This window comes from Neolamprologus brichardi, chromosome 8 (genome assembly GCF_056152115.1).
Source record: "Neolamprologus brichardi isolate AB-2024 chromosome 8, ASM5615211v1, whole genome shotgun sequence".
Lineage (NCBI taxonomy): Eukaryota > Metazoa > Chordata > Actinopteri > Cichliformes > Cichlidae > Neolamprologus > Neolamprologus brichardi.
Window position 1 is genome coordinate 22,499,623 of NC_142111.1, and position 20,304 is coordinate 22,519,926.

The window sequence follows — 20,304 nt, forward strand, 5'->3', positions numbered from 1 at the left end:
CTTGGACATGTAGGAGAGCTTGGCGTCACATCACAGTGCAGCATATGGCAGCAGGAAAAGGTCAACTCTGCTTCAGTATCCGGTGCCAGATAATACAGAGCACACGAGGACACATTTCAGGCAGTGTTTGATATGTTTTAATGAGACAGGTGGGCGCATGATCAGGTGTCAGCCAGGAGCTAGAGAGCATCAAAACTAAAAGGTGTATCTACACCTAATTAACACGAATAATCGATTACGTCTTTTATCTTAGTAACTGACGAGTTGCTACAGAGGGTTAAGTACTGAGTAATTGACACTAGCTGCATCTGAATGGTAAATCAGCTAATTATAAGTATTTTGCTGAGATCTGAGGTGTAAATCAGCTTTTCATTAGATTGCTAGCATAAAAAGCAACAGAGCCAACAACTGTAGTGCTGCATCAGACCGTGCAAGAGCATAAAAATGAGCCACATTCTTTTTATTCACATCCCAACATACTGTATACCAAATCCCCATTAAATGGTATCTATTTACCATTTATTTACCAAAAATAGTGCCATACACTGACCTGACTAATACACAATCTCTAGAGGCGTCCAAAGACAGTTGTAGACTCTGGGCCTGAAAGGAGAAGCCAGTATGGTAGTGCCTTAAACCTGGATTGTTTCAAAAACCCAGCAGGGCATCAATCTTTTAGCTGCCAAGGAAATGTTAAAAAACAAACAAACAAAAACCCACAACAACAACTTCGGGGTCTTTGGGATCTCAGTGAGCAGATTCCTAATTAGTTTACTGTGGAAATTAAATGGCAAATGGACTGGTGGATATATAGTGCTTTTATACTCTATTTGAGCACTTAAAACACTTTATATTTGCCTTATCTACACTGATTTCTCCCATTTTTTTTGTAGAGTGCTTTCTTCACACAAATTCATGCTCCAGTGAATGCCTTGCCCAAGGATACTTAGGTATGCAGACTGGAAACTGGAGCAGCCAAATATCAAACCAACAACCTCGCCCATCAATTGAAAGGCCAGACGCATCATGTATCAGGTCTTAATAGAGAAAACACTGGTTGGAGACCGCTCTGCAACCAAATAACTGCAACCTTGTGTACAGAGCTTGGAGTCTCCTTTTCATTAAAATGGTCTCTTCTAAGTCAGGGACCAAATCTGAGGCTTTTTGAAGACGTTCTGGAGAAATATCGCTCATTTTCAGACTTTAGCAAAGTACTGTACAGTCTATAAACACAACTGTTTTTATAATTCAGATAAATGAAACATGCTGTGTGAAGGAAATAATCGTGTCGCACTATTTCACAGATGAGCAAATGGTGGTGGTGAGACAATCACATAAACACAAGTAATTCCAAGAGTAAATTATTTACACTTTAAAGCCTTTTATATTCTATTTCACTTATATTATACACACTGTCCATTTGTGGCCATCAGTAAGTCTAAACAGTAACACTACAGTCAAAATGAGCACATAAAGTCACATAAAAAGTAACATCTGATTTATAACAGTTTATGCTACAGTTTGACCTGTTAATACCTCGAGGAATGTCTCGTCCTGCTCTGACCCACCTGTAAACCTCTTTATGTTTACATTTCTTTATACTTTGTTTACTGAATTACTAAATACATGTTAAAAACTGCCCATGTTTCTAACACCTACTTTAGCAGAAAGTAAATCTAATCTTAAAAGTTGAGGTGTTTGTTTCCCCGAATCCAAACTGCGAGAGTGGCCTGATGGCTGAAGGCTCTGCCTCTCATTCTACTTTTAGAAACTCCATGAAGCACGAGTGCACCTGAAGTCTGAGAGAAAAGTGATCTTCAGCCAATGATTATAACGGATGTGCTTTATGTCATTTTTACCATTACAAGCTCCTCAAACAAGAGTGCTGTAACTACTGAATGGTTGTATTATATAACTGGATCATTCTAGCATTCATCAGCATCATCTAGTTCCTTTTTATTATATTTATCTTTATTTTTATAGTCATAGAACTGTATAATTGTACATAAATATACATATTATTGCATTCTTGGTCTCATATAAATATTCCATTATTATAGCACAATATATCTTTTTTATAGAACATAATTACTTCAATAAAACACTTTTGTTAAGAATTGGCCGGATAGATAGTCCAGCGCCTTGAAAGCTAGATGATCATTTTGCTGGTCTTGTTGCAGTGCAGCATACAGACTCACTGAGTATATTCGAAGGAAAATAACTCTTCTCTCTTGACTGATCAGGTCTTTTCTGGAAGTATTGGCTCTGACCACTGAGCATGCGATTCGTTTTAATGAGAAATCTTTGAATCTTGGGCAACATTTGTATGTACTGTCTGTAAGGTGGGTTCCCAAGCAACAAATGGTCTTTTCATCCTAAGTGTTTTTACAGTCAGTCTCAGAGAGCTTTGATTTCAACTAAGTCACTGTCTAAGAAGCAAATAGAAAATCTGGAAATACTCCTCATAAATATAATTAGATTTATAAAATCAATAAAAATATGTGATCTATTGCCTTGTGTTTGTGAGGGGCAATCAATTGTATGCATTAAGAAGACCAATCACCACATGCTCTATCTGCTCCACTGTATTAAATAAAGCCTGCCTGGGTTTCACTTCATTGTGTCTACTTCAACAGGAGAAAATAGACTCCAAACCTGGGCTCAATACCCAAATAAGGTCTGAGGCATCCTCTTCATTGTCCAATCGAGTGCTCAAAATTGAAAGAAACCAATCAAAGACATCAGTTTTCAATTTTGGCACAGCTGAGAAAAGTATTGATCAGCCAGGAGTTTCTTATCTAAACACTGAAAAAAAAAAGGATGCGCTAATACCAGATTTATTATGTTTACTACTAAATCAATACTGTGGCTCCAAACACGATTTGCTTGATTTAAGATTAAAGTAATCAAGACATGTAATATAGATAAAGACAACATGCTTGACTCAGTCACACAAACCTCCAAAATAAATCTACATTGAATTTTTCCATTTACTGAAATACCAAGAAACCTTTATAGAAAAAACTGGACACTTTACTGGCCAACAATTACATTTTAATTATTTTATTTTATTTTTGTTTGTGCATAATTCATCAGTACTTATTGTGTTAGTAATTTTTTCAAATTAAGAAGACTAAAATCCCAGCCACAAAAGCCTTCAGACTGGTTGGTGACCACCTGACAACCATCAGTCTCCAGGGGAAAATATGAGTATCAATGCACAGGACGCCATTGGGTGCTCAAAGCCGTTGTATAGTTGATAAAGCCCCAGTCATGCAGGCCTAGAGACCAGTCAGTGATCCCCTGATAACCAGTGGTCACTAGAGAAAAATCCATATTCTCTTTGTGATTGCTATGATTGCTAACAGGTTGCCACAGTTGCTACTCACTAAGCAGTACTGCAACTGTGAAGAATGCAATGCAAACCAGGATAACTAATCATTCACCTACAAGGTATGTAGCTACTTGGATAGTGTGTGACTACTGATAGGATAGTGCCATCTCAAATCATTTAAATCATTCATGTATTCAAAATGGCAAGTTTAAGTAGTGAAATACATGATTTGACACATCTGCATCAGTTAAAGTGCAATAATAATAAACTTTATTTATAAAGCACACTTAAAAACCAAGGGCATGCCAAGGTGCTTAACAAGTAATAGGACCAAAGCAAGTACTAAGTATGCAAGCAGGTAGCTGTCACTTATACATAGGAAAGCAACAGGTACAGAGCAAACAAGAATTTAAACGAGCATAAAAGTGCATAATATAAAATCATAAAAGAAATATTAACTAGAGGGAAAGGCAAGATTGAATAAGTGGGTTTTTAGTCGTGATTTGAACGGTGCAATGGAATCAGATGCGTGGAGGACAAGAGGAAGGTTATTCCACAGTACCGGGACAGCCAGAGCAAACGCACGGTCATCCCGGGACTTCAGCCAAGACCTGGGTTGGGTCAGAAGTAGTTGAGTGGCAGATCTGAGTGTTCTAGCAGGAGTATGTGATTTGAGAAGTTCACGCAAATATTAAGAAATATTTGGGTGATCAATCGGTGTAAAATGTTTAACGGTACCAACATATCAGATAGCAGCAGTGCAGAAATATAGGTGTCCTAAGACAATATTACCTTTATTTTTTCTAAAACATAAAAGCTTATTTTAAAAATTAACATACAAAATTAAATGCTGGTTGAAGCCAATCAAGAACTTTAAAAGCTTTTCCATGACCGAATTGTCTAAAAAGAAACAGCAAATCCATTCAGACATTCAATGTTCAAAATATGCACCAATCTCCCCAGCCCATCTAATTATTAATGTCAAAATGAAAAATGTATACAACTATGTAATATACAAGAAAAGGCTGGCATTAAAATTAATAGAAAGAAGAGTATTAACCATTAGAGAACCAGTGTCCTCAGGCTAAGCAGAGTAATTGCTGTAGTTAAAATGACGTTTTTATCATCACTCATTTGTTGCTGCTCAATTTTGCATTTCTTTTCCATGACACACTCTTTGTATTGATTCCTTATAATATAATGCCTCATCTGACTGTGTAACAAAAATGGTTGAGTAGAGGACTAATCAATGAACCTCACTCCCAGGACACCTGGAGGAAACCTTAGCAAAGCCGCACAGTCAGGAGTCTGCATACAGTGATGGAAAACACTCGATCCTTTCATCCAACTTGCTTTATGTTATTAAAAAAAAGGGAGAGAAGAAATAAAAGAGCGACAACTGACAGTGGGAGGATTAAAGACTGTGAGAAAACTCGAGAAGATGAGAAGAGACTGAGCGACCATCTGAATGAGGCCTTGCAGCGGGGCAGATTAGCTGCGTTTGTGGTGTTCACACAGATTTCATGAAGCTAATATCAAAGCAGCAGCTGGAGGAAAAGGCCAGGCAGAGACACATGAGGACAGCGACAGAAAAGGGAATGAGAAATGCAATCTCCTTAAAAGAGGAGGAGCCTGCCATCAACTGATGTGTGTGTGTTTCCATGTATATTTTCACATACAGCTCTGCACTGTCCTGCCCTCTCCCTCTTTAACTTGAGAGGAAATTCTCTTGTGAAACTCAGCTGGCTAACTCTTCTGGGATAATATTTTATACAGCTGCAAACTAAAACCTCGTGATGGGTTCAGAAGCCTTGTGATTGAGAACATCTTTAAAAATGCAAACCCCTTCAAAGAGCTTCACTCTGAATCCATATGAAGACACAGCTGGCTTTCTCCCAGACTTTTATTTTTTTATTTTCTTGTGGAAAAATTCTTTTCTTATGACCTTGATGTAAAATCTGGGGTTTGATTATTAGAGGCTCTTCCTATTCGTGCAAAAATTGTTGAAATGCATCGTTCTCTGAGAGGGGATTAGCATGTTTTGGTTTCATGTTCTCATCATGTTTGCTGTTCTAATGTAGTCTATTATCCAAGAGTAAATTGTTGGATCATTTTCGGTGATATCTCTGTGCTGCATCTTAAACAATTCATCACAGTAGCAGATTTAATTTCCTGTATAGATGATAATCTTCCCCAATCAGATACAAAACTTGTAATAAAGAACACAAATAGTTCAGTTTTTCTTTTAAATGTTATCTATTTTGAGGCTGTACCTTAGTGGAACAGAGCTTTAACTCCAAATTATATACAGGAGGTGTGGAAAAGTCTTGAGCCACTCCTGATTTCTTTATATTTTGTTTCCAAGGAGCCAGACGTTCTTGCATTTTTTAAGTGGTCTTGAGCAACACTTCTCCAGGTTTTCTGGAGGTCTTTCAATTTTTTTCCTCAGGCATTACGTCTTTTATGGTCCTTGTACCAGATCATTTTCAGAGGAACGTTTTTGTGTTTGTTCGTTAAGCCACTTAACACTGACTTATGAATCATTCAAACATAAAAGAGAGACCTAGCTCAAGAGATGAGCCAGTGTTGTGTCTACACATAAAAGACAACTTAGCAACAGACCAGTGTTTCTTTAGACGCTTTGTTAGGAGCAGCAGATGAAAAGCATCTGAAAGTAATGCGTTTAAGAAGTAGGAAAAAATCCAGCTCAAGACAGCCAAAACCCGACACAGGACCTGAGAGATGTGTCTCACCCTCCAGCTGATCCATCTACTGTTCACTGAAGCCTCATTAGAAATGATCTCAGTGGAAAGGTGGCTGTTAAGAAGTCATTCTCGTGGATGGGAAACGGGGAGAAAAGGCTGAGGTATGGCAAAGTGTACATGAACTGAAATGAAAATCAGTGGATGACCCAAATGTGAAATGTGTGGCTCAGTGAGTTTCTACAGCAATCTAAAACACAGTAGAGGCTCTATTATGGTTTAAGGCTGTAATTCAGCCAGCGTTGTTGGAGATCTTGTCAAAATTCCCTTCCCTCTCTTCTTTTTAAGTAAGCTTTGCCCACTATTGGTCCCTGTATCAGGCTTTTACTGAATGCATCACAGCATTACTTAGAAGATCATTAAAAATCCTAACTGTTGACTCGGGCCATTCCGTGGTTTTAGTTTTACTAGATCTGACTGCTGCCTTTGACACGGTCGACCACAACATTCTCATCTCAAGATTGCAACATGTCGTTGGTCTTAAAGACAGTTTTATCTTGAATCTAAAAAGCTTATTCATGCTTTTATCACTTTCAAATTGGACTACTGTAATTCCCTCTACTCGGGCCTCCCATATCCTTCTCTTCACCAGCTCCGGTTAGTTCAAAACGCAGCTGCGCGTCTCTTAACTGGTACTAGAAATCACATCACACCAGTTTTAGTCAACCTACATTGGCTCCTTGTTGAATATCGTATCAATTTCAAAATTCTTTTGTTTACCTTTAAAATTCTAAACAATTTGGCTCCCAGCTTTCTATCTGAACTCCTGCATTTGTATAATCCTAATAGAGCACTAAGATCTTCCAATCAGATGCTCCTGATGCAACCGAGGTCTCGTCTGAAGTCTAGAGGTGATCCGGCCTTTGCTATCGTAGCATCCAGACTCTGGAATAACGTCCTTCCTTACATTCGTTCCTCCGAGTCCATCCGGTCTGTTAAATTGCATCTTAAAACTTATTTTAGGCCGGCTTTTGATTCAAACTAGTTGATAACTTTGTGGCTAGTTATGCTGTTTACCCATATTGCAACAATGACAATGAGGCGTCCTTTAAGCTTTTTTCTGGTCTTTGTTTCTACCAATATCCAAAAATGTAAACCCGTTTCTTTAAATTTGAAGTTACTGAATCATTATACAAATAAGTTAATGATAAAGGGAAAATTTAAAAAGGTTAAAAAAAAACTAAAAAAAGCACAAAAGGCAGCCAACATCTAAAGAAGAGCTTTGGATGTCCTTCAAGGAGTCTGGAGGACTGTTCCTGAAGACCACTTCCAAAAAAAATTACCTGAAAGCTTGGAGAAGAAAGTTCAGTATAAAGGACATCATGCTAAATGCAGATTTTCAAGCTCACTAGAATTATACAAACTATGTTTTTGCTTCCCTGTTTCAATCCATTACTGCATCTATTTCCAATTTTCCTAGCAAAACAAAGAAATGAGTGGTTGCTAAAGTTTTTTGCAATGTACTGTAGTCTAGTAAGGGCTGTTATTACCATGTCTGAAAGTAATCTGCGAGCACAAACAGTTCGTCCCATCATAAACAATTTGGAAAACACAGTCGGAAAAGTGCGTTCTCTGGAGCTGCTTCAATTAGAACAAATGGAGCAGTAACAAAGTGTTTGTGCTGAAATTTGACATTCAAATGAGCTTCATAAATTCTCATCATCATTTAAATTCTGAATGCATGTGTCAGCTATTATAATGAATTAGTTTGTTAATGTATACAGCAGGGTGACTGCAAGCCATATACTACTCTTAATACATTTCTAACCATATCTTAGCACATTTAACATTGACCACAAGTACTGCAGCCTGGGCATTGTTATTGTTGCGACCTAAGTAGTTATAAAACTTACATTTTCTGAATCGTTGGCAAAATCTCTAAAGGTTATACCTCCTTAATGGTGTTTTATTTTTGGACATATTTCCAGTTGATTATTGTAGTTTCAACTTAATTTTTGTAGTTCATTAGTTCCAGGAGGTCAGAGTACAGAAGTGTGATGTCATCAGTAAGCGCAGAAAAAAGAAAAACAGTGTGTGAGACGTGAGAACATTATTTGCTGATGATATGCTATGCTGCCTGTAAACTCCGAACCTGAACTGAGGAAAATAAAGTTGCCACAAGGAGAATGGAGTCATGTCTTTCTGAAGGTGCAACATTATTAGAAGTAATAATCCTATTTTCAGTAAAAGTGCCAAACAATTATGTAAAACTAAAATGACATTTATGTAACTTGAATGTTTCCATGTAACTTTAATATTTTTTAATTTCATTTTTTGTGTTGCAGCTCTCAGTTCACACGCACTGCTTTGCCTTGTTGTGCCACTCAGTCAACAAACAGTTGATTTTTTTTTCTTACACAATTATTCTTTAAAAAAAAAAAAAACTGAGCTATTAAAACATATTCATTACAGCCCCACCCCCTTGGCCATCAGCCAGTGTTTTTGACCATAAACCTTGTCTTTCGAATCACTGGTAATGGAGAATAGGGCTAACAAAAAGTTCCACACAGCAGGAGACTTGTCCACCCTGGGAGACTTGCAAAGTCGCCATGGAGACAGCCTAGGCCAACAACAAACTAACATTTCATGGTCACGTATTTCTGAAAGCAGACCAAGTGTTACAGAGTAAAAAAAAAACAAAACAAAAACAAACCTCAGCAATTCCAGGTAAAAATTAACGATCTTTCCACAGGTTCCCTTTCAAGGTTTATCGATTTACACACAACACAAAACTGGAGCCTTATAATAATAAAAAGTCATTTTTTTTAAATCATCTTTCATTACTGAAAGATAGACAAATATATGAAAGATAAAGATAATAATTGGATATTTGACAATTACTGGAATGTAGATAAGCTACATAATGTCAGACAGCAGAATGACTCAATAATACAGGAGACAAGTTAAAATTAAAAATAAGTGAATTCTAAACTATCAGCTTACATTGATACACATGAACGCAGTCAGCGGGGCAAATAAAACAAGCAGACAAATATCAGACAAGACAAAATCAGTGCAAGGTCCAAAACCAGCACAGCCACTGTCAATTCACTGACAAACAAACCACAGGCAAAAAGAGGAAAAAAACAAAGACAAGAAACTCACATGCAAAAGTCTGTGGCTCTCATTCATTGTATTAATTGAACTGACCTCACAGCCCATTGCTCATTCAGTCAGCTAGGTTCAGTTAATGTGCAAATGTATTGTTTATAAGGTTGGGGAAACCTGCAGTCAGCTGAGACTGAAGATGTCACTTGGACAAGTGACAGAACGTTTCTCCCACTGAAAACGTTACATCCAAGAGGTCCAATCTCACCTTTTCCAAGAGGTCATACATTACAAAAAGCTAAATAAGAAATGGCTGGATAGCTTGACTACTAGGAAAATCAAAAAATATGGCACCTGAGGATTACCTGATCAGGAAGTCCAGAACACAGGCAGGAAAAAACTGGCACAACTAAAACTTGGACCAAAAGATGGACCAGATTCAAGAAATACAACAAAAAAAATGGTGGACAGCAATCAAAACAAAAAGCCACAACAAAGTAAATCAGTTTGGGTGACCACTTTTACTACTTTTACTAATACAGTTTCCTCTTCCAGGAACCAATTAATATTACGTCAAAGAAGAGCACACAGCATGATATTGAATTCACTGTACTTCCAGTATTCGGCCAAACATCTGTAAAAGTCCACTTGGGAAAGAAAGGCAGGATGGCTGCGTACAAATTTCAACTTCTGAAAGCCAGAACTGTCTATTTGCACAATTCTGTCAAGGTTTAGGACAGTGCCAGGTTTCAAGGGGTTTCTTTGTAAGTACTACTTTTGTAGTTTTATGTTCCTTTGCAAATTTTATTGCATATTACACCTTTCAAAGAGCCAAGCTGCAGCAGTATACAGCCACCCAGGAGGTTAAAACCGTGCATCTACATCTGTGGTTGAAGCTATGATATGTTTACAGCAGCTGTGCTTTAAACAATGTAGTCATCAAAGCACTGCCAGCACAATCATGTCAAATCACTGTGCACATACAATGGCTGCAATAGCACCAGATCGATTGAAATGTGTCACAGCCATAATTGTCACAGCCAAGGTTACAGCCACAGCACTAATCATAATCAGAGCAGTCGGATATCGTTTAATAGAACAAATCCTTGGATGAATAATTGAAAGAAATGAGAGGTGTTCAAGACTTTTGCACAATTCTACATGGATGCAGATCTTTGCCGAAGAGGCAAGGTCCAAAAACATCAAAAAAAAATCTAAAGCACAGGTAAGAACTGGCCCAATAAAATAAGGAACAGATGAAAGAAGAAAAAAAAAGCCATGAAGAGGTGCAAAGGTCAGACACAATGAAAACGAACAGGAAACGGCTGGAGAGGAAACACAAATGGAAAATATCAAAATGGGGATTTACAAAAGCACCATTTTGGGGGAGGAAAAAAAAAAGTAGCCATGAGTTGTGATGAAACCAGGGTAATGGACTGCTTGGCAGGTGGTCTAAAATAACCTTACATCTAACTCCAGTCAGAAATGCTCACTGTGAAGCCAGTGCCATTATTATCCAAACTGTTACAGTTAAATTTAGTGGCACAGGTGCCATTTGGCTCTGTATGGTGCTGTGAGCTGCATGTGAAGTAGAGTGAAAATTCAGCAGGGAGCAGAACAAAGCAGGCAGTTAAAATATACTGAATTGGAGAGAAATCACCACAGGTACTGTAGACTAGGCAGAAAGGAGGATGCTGGCAGTGGGAGAAACACTTAGCTAATGTTAATGGCAATGTTGCAGGCTGCAGACACAGCATAAAGACATCTTTAGTTTGAACCTTCCCAGTCTTAAAATACCCATTAAAAATAACATTATGACATCCCAGCACAAACAGAGATAATTTCCCTATATTTCATAACTCACCACGTAGGATTTGGCAAAGCTTACAACAGGGGTATGACTGGTTTAATTCACAGGTGTGCTGACACAAAGCTTTACTAGGTAGCTGTCATTTCTGCTTATTTGGATCACTAAGCTTCTTTAATGTGTCTGTAGTTCAGGATGGCTTTGTCTCAAAAATATTATGACCTGCTGTTGGTACAGCCAACATCCAACTGTTATATTACTCTGCTTCCAATGAAAAGACATCTGTCTGTGTGCATTACACCCATACGGTTTGTGGATGCATCTTGCTAACCGGGTTTGCTGGTTAAACATGATGAGGTCTCAGTCATGTAGGTCTACAGGCCTGTCAGCAACAATCTGGCCACCACCAGTCACCAGGGAAAACCGTATGCCCACACTCAGAAAAATAAAGGTGCCAACTGGAACCAAAAGTGGTTCTTTAGACTGATGCCATAGAAGAACCTTTTTTGGTGCCACAAAGAACCTTTCAAACAATAGTTCTTTGAAGAACCATTTCTTTCAGTGGTTCATTGAAGAACCTTTAAAGGTGCCCCAAAGAACCATCAAGAAATGGTTCTTTATGGCAACTTTAATGGTTTTTCAAAGAACCTTTTTAAAAATGGTTCTTTAAAGAACTCCCCACCCCTGCCACCAGTATATTTTTAAGCAAACATTTCTAACTTTTATTTGAATATTCAGTTTCCTACCATCTTCTCTTAAAGGGTAATTGCCAGGTAACCCACCCTCCCCCTTCGCACACACAGAAAACACACGGTATAATTCACATCCTCGTTATAGTGAATAAATATTTATGCCATTTACACCATCAAACTTCGATTGCTAAGGATGAAGAACCTTTTGTTCTTTAAAGAACCATTTGTAATAGCTGAAGAACCATCCACAAAATAAAAAGGTTCTTTGACGTATGATGGTTCTTTAAAGAACCATGAAGACATCTGAAGAACCATTTAAGAACCATAATTTTTCTGAGTGCAGACTGGTTGGCAAGTGCACCTTAGAGGTTGCTGGCCATTGCCAGGTGATATCAGTGTATCACAAAAATGGTGCTACGTGAAAAACTTGTCATTGCTTCGGTTGCTAGCAGATTACCAGGGCTGCTCGAAGTTTGCATGAGCTCATTCAAAACAAATTGGAAAAAAAAACAAAAAAAAAACATCCTGAAAAGTATTTGATATATGAAGCTACAATTTGACAGTAATAAATAATAAACAAATTGTCCACCATATTTTTATGCTCTTCTGAGATGATCCAGCAGAAGGCTTGGCTGATTTGACCCATCTAATATGTTAACTTGATTGTGAACACTTGCCATTTACCCTCTGAATTATAGTGAATCCTGAAAAAGTGTGATGCTAATCAGAAAGTTTGCCTTCAAAATAAAAAGGTTGCCACTGCAGCCAACATGTTTCAAAACATGCAACTTTTGCAAAGGTAAAATGTTTTTTGATTTGTGTTTGCACTTTTTACAGTTTGCAAGGCAGATTTTTGGTGTAGCACCATGCTTGTGACTCCCAGCAACCTCAAGCAACCATTTACAACCAGTTGGGGAACACTCTTTTCTCCCTTTTGATTGCAGATGGCTTTCCAGGCCATATGACTGAGGCCTAACTAAGCAGTCTCTTGTGATGGAAATGTCACTTCTGGCTCAAATAAACCCAACATGCTGGCAATCTAAGCACAAAGGTTAAGCTAAAAAAAAAAAAAAAAAAGTGAAGGAATCCAAGAATTAGCATTTGGATTCAAAGTTGCAGATGAAGGCCATGGGTAGCGCAGTTACAACTCCACACCTATAAACATTTCAGATCTATTGGTGCATGCTGAAGGCCATGCTCACGGACACTTTAAAGAACAATGTCATGCTTTTGAACACGAGCATGACTTATGTCGTTTGATGTTTTCTGTGTGCACAGGTTATGTCATAGTGTAGGTTTTCCAATGTAGCACACATTTACCCCATCCAGACACGCTGCCTGCCTGACATAAAAGCACACCCATGCAGACGTTCAGATATTTGTACAAAAGCATAGTTTCCTTAACACATGGTCAACCATTTGGAACACACACACGCGCAGCTTAAGGCGTGTCAGCTTGGCTCCACTAAGCTGCCAGAGTCCATCTCTGTTAGTGTATGTGCTTTAGGTTAAAAGCTATTAATATGAACAATGGAAAATACAGTGGCACAAAAAAAATAACAGCACAGGAGTAAAATAGCAGGATGACAGAAAAAAAAAAAAACTGTATGGAGAACGACCGAAATAGATAAAAAGGCGCTGAACAGAGCACAAGGGGAATGGGATGTAAAGAAAAAAAATTGCAACTACTGATTAGTTTCATTAACATTTAATATCCTGGTGATTACCGTTTGATTTAAAGGATATTTCAGCAATTAAGTCCTGCACTTCCATTATGTTTTGGGACTATTACAAGACAAATGAAAAAGGGGCAAAGGCTCACATTTCCTCACTTTAGTGTCTTGCAAGTTTTGTGCACAGTACACTTAATGCATGTCGTTTGGGTTATATGGCTGAATTCTGCCAACAGACATCTCGGTACCATTAAGCTGCAGGATGTATTTACTGTACAACCACGGTCACCGACACCTGTCACCTCAGTCAGGTTACATTGCTCAACGTGTTGTATATGTACCTGGGGGAAACTGCACATTAAGCAATGTGTACAGAACATACTGAACACAAAGGTCCAGAGGAAGTGGAGCATTAAAAAGAGCAGGTGACTGAACATTACACACTCCGTGGCAGCCTTACTGGCAGCTAAACTACAATACTTAGTCTGTAACATTTCTGGACATTTATAGTTAGGTGACAATATTGCATTTTCTTTGGGTCACATTTTCACAATTTCAAATAGAAGAAAAAAGCTACACAGTAGAAGCAGCAAATTGTTACTATTTTACCTCAATAAAGGACTCCAAAGAATTGACAAATCACTTCAGGGTTACAATAATCTTGCCAGCTATTTCAAAAAGAGACGAGAGGGTCACCAGTGTCTGGACCCGTTGCTGACACTGTCACACATCATGTACCACTGCTGACTTTGTCTGCAACTCACATACGTGACACGCAATCAGTATTTCTTTTCTCTCTTTCTCCCTCACTCATGCACACTTCTTAGTCTTTTATAAACTAATGTTGGAAATGTGGTTTTTCTTGAAAGAAAATAACCCAAATGTTGCATCAGATTGAAAAGACTCAGCTATCAGCTATTTTTAAATGGAACATCTCCACAGGTCTTCTATTTATTCTTTTGCTCATCTTAATATTTTCCTTCTTATTTGCCAGTCTCTTAAAGACCTTTTCTTTGAAACTGCCTCGCAGGCTTGCATTCAAGAGTTGCTCTGCTGATGCCGAGACTGATCTTCTGCAGTTATCTGTTAATTAAGCTGTCTGATGTGCTGCCTTCTTGCCTAATCGCACACCAGAGTTTTCCACTTGTGGGCAAAGCCAGGTAGTACTTCTCTGTAGGGTAGTAGAGAAGACTATCATATTTAGTCTTCGGTGTTTTGGCAGTGTTGTTGCTTACAGCTGGATTTCTTTAACAACTGTATTAAAAGTTTCAGAAGTACAATAATCTTTTTCAGACTATTATTAAACCCAGCAAGGCTGGTGCAACTGATTTTCAAAGAAGCTAAATATATTGTGTCTTTAACCAACCACCAACTGGTCAAGGAACACTTTTTTTCCCAGGAAACCAAAGGAACCAGGGTTTAGTTTTTAATTTCACTTGCTAAAAGTATTTGTTAAGCTAGTTTAAGATTCTAGTTTCTTAGCTTTAAACTAGTGCTGTAATAAACCTGACATTCAGATTTCTCTGAGAGCCCTTTCATAACCAATTACAACTTTTCAAAGCTTCTAGCATAGCTGTAGACATTCTCACTGTGTCTCAGTTTGAATTGGTTGAAGTATGCAGTGCTGCTCTGAAATCCTTGCAATTGCACTGGCCATTAATAGATTGCTGTGGTCACCTGTAGTGTGTAAAAAAGACACTGATTTTTGTGCAAACACTTACCAACTACTCCCTAAGTCAGGGGCGTCCAAATCTAGGCCTCAAGGGCCCAACATCCTGCAGGCTCTAGATGCGTCCTTCTTGTTCTTCTTCTTTGTGTTTAACGGCGGTTGGCAACCAACGTAAAGGAGCATTACTGCCTCCTACTGTTCCGGAGTATGGGTCAGACAGTGAGGTTACAATCTGTATCCAAAAAACAATACAAAACTGAAAAAAAAAAGACCCTACACTCTTTCATAAACACCTATATCCTTCAGAAACCCCACCAGTTCCCTCACCTGTGCCCTACTACCCTCCAACACACTCTTCAGATTAAATTCCCCAATTCCCCGCTCCTTCAATCTATTCTGCAGAACTTTCCTTTCCACATCATAACCCTTGCACCGCAGTATTACATGCTCTACCGTCTCCTCCTGGCACACTCCACAAAGCCCTGTCTCATGTTCTCCTATCATCTGTAGTGTTTTATTGAATGCACAATGTCCCAGTCTAAGCCTGGTAATGACCACCTCGTCTCTCCTATTACCCCTATACAACCTACACCCTGCCACCTCCTCCTTAAGATGATACAATTGCCTGCCCTTACTCCCTGAATCCCACCGCGTCTGCCACTCCTGAACAACCTGCCTCCAAACAATACCTTTTGCTTCAGATTCGCCGCTTTTAATTTCCATCTCAGTCCTATTTTTAGTCAACGCTCCTTTTGCCAACCTATCCACCTTTTCATTTCCACTGATTCCTACATGAGCTGGCACCCAAAGAAAGTGAATATTGCCACCACAACACATTATTTTCTGCTTACAGTCTCCAGCATAGTATACAGCATGCGCTGCCTTGTCTTCGAACAAAATGATTGTAGACTTGAAAGAACAGCTGCTGAGTCAGAACATACTACCACCTGCCTGATTTTTGAACACTCTACCCATTTCAATGCTACCAAAATTGCTACCATTTCAACCGTGTACACTGCCAGTCCATCTGAAGTGCATCTGTTTATTTCAATATTTTTTGATGGAACTGCTATTCCAAAACCTGTAATTCCAGTATCTGGACTTTTAGCACCATCCGTGAACACATGAATACATTCAGGGTATTCATTCAAGCTGTGAAAATGAAATGCTGAAACGACTCTTCCTTTCAATTTTCTCTTCAGATCCAGCAAATACCAGTCCACAGGAGGGGTCTCCAATAACCATGGAGGAACCACAGGGAACACTACTGCAGGACATACACTTGACACTCCCCTTTCCAAAATGATCCTTCTGACTTCTTCCATACTCCCAGCATTCCAAAAGTACCTCCTTTGTGGGATGTGTGTCCGCATGACCACCAAGATGAACCCAGTAATTCACCGATACTTGCTTCCTCCTAAGATCTAGGGGCATTTCTCCCATTTCCACCTGTAGGGCACTGACTGGAGACGTTTTAAAAGCTCCACAGCACACTCTAAGGCAGGGGTGTCAAACTCAAATACACAGTGGGCCAAAATTCAAAACTGGAACAAAGTCGCGGGCTAACGTTAATATTTATTGAAATATATTTATTCCTCCAGATATAAGAATGAATCTTTTCTTTTTTTTTAATTGACATTTTAGAATCACTATACAATACCATCAACTTCAGCTATCTGTCAGTACATATATTTTTTTCTTTTTTTTCTATATTTAAACAACCAAAATATCCATACAATAAGAATGAAAGAAAAAGAAGCAAAACAGGAAACAACAAACAAAATAAATAAAAATACATAAGGAAAAAGAAAAAGGAAAGAAAAATAAACAAATGAATGTAGGGAGTGTGTTTTTGTTTCCATTAATGTAACTAATATTTCCTCTAGTCTTCTAGTAGTTAACAAAGTCAAAATCTAAAGCAAAAGCAAAAACTGGCCTGTGTTTTTTAATGTAGTCCATCCATTTCTTCCATCGTGATACAAACAGGTCCCTCTTGTATGAATCTTTTCTTATGGACTCAAACAAGTTTTGCTGAAAAACTGAATATGGAACAAGCAAAGCTTAATACTAAACAATATATATATATTAGCTGTATAATACCAGTAGACCAGCTCTAATAGTAATTTGGTATGGCTTCGCGGGCCAAATGTAATTAGGCTGCGGGCCAAAGTTGGCCCGCGGGCCAGAGTTTGACACCTATGCTCTAAGGGCTTCCAATTGCAGAACATCCAAATATCTCAACACAGAAGGAGCTCCTGAACCATATGCCACACACCCATAATCAAAGACCGATCTAATTAATGCCTGGTAAAGTCTTTTCAAAGCAGAAGAGCTCGCTCCCTAACCCCTACACACCTCATAACATTAATAACTTTTTTGCAGCTGATTTAAATGGCTAAATTACCTCATCAACTGTCTTGGTAATGAACACCTGAATCTTTTGATTCAGGTGTGTTGACCCAGGGTGAGAGCTGGGCTAAAACCTGGGGACACTGGGCCTTGAGGCCTGGAGTTGGACACCCCTGCCCTAAGTAGCAGTGAAACAGAAAAGTGAGATGCAAACCAGAAACAGAGAAGTTCACAAAACTTTTCCTTTAAAGTTAAATGTTCTCTGTTTGTTTGTAGTTTATGTTAAACCTTTTTTATTGTTGCAGACAAGCCGACGTCTTACCTGAATAAAAAAGTCTTAAAAAAGCAGCACCCACTTTGACACCGACCGATTTATCTTCATTCAACAACAGCCAGCAACCTTCAGTAACATTAGGGTTGATCTTCCCTTAGCTCCGCCTAGCAACTGGAGATTACAAAGGAATCAGTCTGTAGACATGTGTGCCTGAGGTCTTAATCAGCAGATAACATTTTTGTCCCTCTTTTGGCCTTATTTCTTTTACCTGCTGCCTTTTGGTGTTAAAACTGATTTCATCTGGCTGGAACTTTATAGTGTGTATGATGTAAGCTTTATGGCCGTTATGGTGCATTACGCTAAAATGAATCACAGAAAGCAATTCGAGTAATTACTCTGCTAATCAGCATGAGTGCATTATGTGTATGTATCAGCCTCAGCTAGAAAACATAACACTATATTTCTAAGCTTTCATTCCTTCCTAGAAATACTCTGTTCCCACCAACACTATATGGCCAATAAAACATTTAATACTGTAGTAAAGATAATAACACTTGGCAAAGCAGAAATGTTTTGGCCGCCTATATTGTAATACATCAACCGATTCTATTCTTGTCACTCGATTTCTCCTCGGATGCCAATAAATGACGATAAAAATGGTTCTGAATTCAACTAAAAGAGTGTTTAAGTTGAAGTATAGACTTTTAGACTTATAGATTTTAATATTCATGTCACTTCTGGACAATGTGAGCTACAACAGCCTTTGCTGTATTCATGTAGGAAAACATGACTCTTGTGTCATGTGACTTATGTCTGCAGTGTCATTAGGCTGCAGGACACATTCACTGTCAAGCCACAGTCACCTCAGTCACATTGGATAGCTCGGCACGTTGTATATGTTCCTCTGGGAAAACTCACATTAAGCAAAGTCTACAGAAGTGACTGAAGGCAAAGATCAGCAGGAACCGAAGCACTGAAATGAGGTCATGTGTTGAGATGTTCCACCCCGATGCCGATGACTGAAGACTACAAATTTCACCGATATAGATGGAACGCACTGACTCTTGTCTTGGGGATGGGCTTGTCAGCGAGTGCGTGGTGACTGTTCCTTTACCTGCAGGACTGAGCCAGCTCAGAGGGAAGGAGCCAAATGGATCCATCCTCTTTGGGATCCCACCACCTGCAGAAGGTGCTTTAGGGGTCCACTTTGTTATAGATGCCTGGGTGCCAACTGGCTTCAGGGAAAAAGCCCTGCCTGGGGAGAGGGAAGTCTTGGCAGCTCTGGTTAGACTGCTGCCCCTGAATCTGGATAAGCAAGTGAAAAGGGATATGGATCAGACAGAGGGATGGATGAATTAAAGCACAGGAGAGCTAAAGACTAGTCAGAACCAAGTTAGCCATTCTTCATTCCTTTGGTGTTATTCGGTTTGCAAAGATAGCCTTTCAATTTTCTATGACTTTGCAAACTCTCCTTTAAAAATTAGCTTTTTTTTTTTTTTTTAACAAATGGCTAAATCACAAAGGAAGTGTGTAAATGTCACAAAGTACAATTGAGCAGACTGTGATTATGGTGCAGTGTGTGACCATTCATGTGGAATTTTAATAGGCAGCACAAAATCTCTCTGCGCTCTGCCTGCAATGAATTCACTTTCCCACATCAGCCAGAGGGGAAAAAAATGTTATCTCCCGCAAACCAAAACCAATTTGGTAGAGAATAAACGATGCACCTGCCCAATTGCCAGACACTAAAACCTCTGATCCCTTGTTATCCGCTTCATTTCTTTCATTTTGACACGGCAGTAACTGATTGTAGAGCAGGAATACTCCATCCCTCTCAGAGATCATCATTTCCATGCAAATAAGAAAAGTGGACGAGCAGACAGCACACTTAAGGAGCACTGAGGTATAATATCCCACGGCGGATCAATAAACAACATATGGAAGTGACTCATCACCAGCGCATTCACCCGCCTCATCCTTCTGGCAAAGTGCTGAGGCAAGGCTCTCCCCACGTCTGCTCCAGATCCGATAAGGAGAGATGTTCCCACTCAGACACAAGGGGCCTGCTGGCAACAAGTCCATCTCGTTTTATTGATCTGCTCCACCGGGATCTAAGAAATATGACTGAGAGCTGATTCCCTAATGGGAGTGCAAATAGGAGCAGCAGGACCATGGCCTGTCTGCATGATACATGCCAGGTGGATGGACAGTCCACTCATCTTCTCATTGTCAGCTAATCGGCTGCCTGCCATGCCTTGTTTCTAAGTCAAGGCTAACAGTCGGCAGACGGTGTCTTCTCCTCTCCTAACCATCACCCATCACTCTTAGACATATACACATATAATTCCTCCTCACCCCTCTCTACTCTGTCCTCCTCAATCTAAACTCCCATAGGGGAAGAGGCGAGAGCTGTGGTTAGGGTTAAGTGTTGCAGTTATGGTGATGCACGTACATTTTTAATCACACTTATGTCCCTCTTGTAAGGCAGCAGGCATTTTGGTCTCAGGCTCCACCATTTATATTCAAGCCCACTTCCTACAACTATAGATCATCTGCATTTGGACAGGCTTTTGAAATTTACTGACTTTAATAGTCAAAGCAATATTCGACTCTGTTGAAGTAAAACATGAAAAGTAATCACAGAGAAAAGTTCCAGTCCATCAGTCTAATGATGATATCTTTTAGCAAAGAAAATG

At 39.1% G+C, this 20,304-nt stretch overlaps 1 protein-coding gene across 1 annotated transcript in view; it reads right to left on the reverse strand.

The window, feature by feature from the left end:
* thrab (thyroid hormone receptor alpha b) overlaps positions 1-18,746 on the reverse strand; it is a 258,672-nt gene extending 239,926 nt beyond the window's left edge. Inside the window, exon 1 of the mRNA XM_087844867.1 lies at positions 18,723-18,746. The gene's annotated coding sequence lies outside the window, so the exon portion shown is untranslated. The remainder of the gene's footprint in view (positions 1-18,722) is intronic.
* Positions 18,747-20,304: the final 1,558 nt, after the last annotated feature.